Raw genomic sequence first — 2,195 nt, forward strand, 5'->3', positions numbered from 1 at the left:
ACTTCCTGGCGGCAATCTTCAAAATAAAAGTCAAATAGCGCAGTTGACGAATCTCTAATCGGATTTTGTGAGTCACACCAATTAATTTGGTGGTTGAAGTAAAGAAAATAATTATGAGAGGTATACTGTTTTAATTGTTGTATTACTCTGTGTAATCATATATAGCCGCCTGTGTAATTAGGTTAATTCAAGAGGGCTGGTTTTTATTAAACTTTACTTTTTAGCTCAACTGACAAAGCAGGAAATAAACAAAATAACATTACAACTTATTTTCCACTACAATGATTTATATACAAATAAAAAATAAGTATATCCAATTATTTAGACCTTTAACGTGTTTGTATTGTACTGTACTGTTGAAAGATAAGGAGTTGGTGTTATGGGCAGGGGCAAATATGGATCTATTTACTTTTTTCTTGTTCATCCCAGGCAAAGGCTAGATCTGACAGCTAAATCCGTTAAACCGAGTCACTGGTCGCACGAAAATTGACACCAATGAGGACAGTAATTTGAAAAGGTTATAGATTGAGAATACTGATAAAAATAAATATAAAAAAGAGCCACCAGATGGCATCATTTCTTGAGTGCTTGCATTATAGTAGGCCTACAAGTGATGATAACAGAAGTAAACGGTGAGATTAAGCATACCGTCTGTGTTTTATTATTTAATCTTAAAAGCGTGACTCAAAATGTTCAAATGATATGTTCTCCTGGTGTCTATTTTGCTCTCATTGAGTTTACATTTGTCTGTGTTTTCTGTGAGTACTCGGGATGGTTTTATAAAACGTTTTGTGTCCTGGATGAATCCTTGTAATAAAATAATAATAATAAAAAAAGAACAAAAATGTTTGTTGGGCATATGCATGCAAATAGAATAGAATAATGAAATATAGCATATAATAGAATAGAACACAATAGAATAACAGCAGCATTTAGAAGCTGAAGTGGTCTTATTTTGTGTGTCAGTGATCTGAAAAATGTATAATATAAGCAATGTTTGGATGAAAATCGTTATATACATTTAAGATCCAGATGCACCTCCTTGTGTTGGTCACATGCGGTACAGTGTTCTTCCATGATAGTTTGTAAATGTAACAAACTATTGTTTGTTTATTATAAGGAACATGATTTTGTGTGTCTATAAACAAACCCTATTTAACCCCATATTGTCCCATTGGGCCTTTTCCCGTAATTAGGTAGCTTTGTAAGTAGCTTTGGATAAAAAGGCCTAGTAAACAACAACTGTCCAAACAGAATGAAAGATACATAAAACTCTTCTTAATAGTATGCAATATATTCACATTGACATAAATTGATTGAAAAGACAGAAGGAGACACTGTGAATGATTTGCAAAGCTCTGCGAATAATTTGACTTTCTCTGCACCAATAGCCCAGATCAAAACTCCAATTACATTGTTTGTGGAAACATTGTTGGCCCTGATTTTATTTATTGTGTTTGGTAACAAACCTTGCCAGTCTGTTTCACAGGGGTTTTTGTTTGTTTTTATCCTTCAGATGGGAACATGATGAATAAAACAAAAAGTAAGGAATTGTAACACATGTTGCTAACGGTTAAAAATAACAGAAAAAATCTGTGTCTACTTATACAAACAATCTAAAACCACATTTCTCTCCTTGTTTTGAGTCTAGAAGACAGATTCGCTGATTAAAAATTCATGTTGAATGAAAAAACCTGGAATACATTTTTTTAGGAGCGGTCAATAATGATGTATTAGATATAGTATATGAAAACAAACGCAATTATACTGCAACATACGTTTTGATGAAACACAAAACAGGCCTTTTCTCTAATAATTATAGCACACTAAAACAATATGGAAAGGTTAGACATGCTCAAAGAAAATGGCAACATGTCAGTTAGATTATTCAACCTCTACAGAAAGAATAAGAAGCTACATTATCGGAGTGGCGTGCTGTCGGTGTGTCTGGATTTTTAGTCTAAAACTTTATGAATCACCATCTTTAGAGGGATAGTACAAACTCAGGAAAAACTTTTAAGTTTATCCACAAAAATCTCCAAACGCATAATGTAATCACAGGCCAGCTGTGTGCACTTGTAAAGTTGTTATAATCCCTCTCGGTCCTATAAACAGGAAAATACATAATATAAAGCATCATGCGTGCATCCACAAATAATACAGTTTCTCCCAACGTCCAGCCAAGTTTTCCTTTT

This window comes from Siphateles boraxobius, unplaced genomic scaffold, assembly GCF_051911475.1.
Source record: "Siphateles boraxobius isolate OS27281-9 unplaced genomic scaffold, OSU_SipBor_1 31, whole genome shotgun sequence".
Classification (NCBI taxonomy): Eukaryota; Metazoa; Chordata; class Actinopteri; order Cypriniformes; family Leuciscidae; genus Siphateles; species Siphateles boraxobius.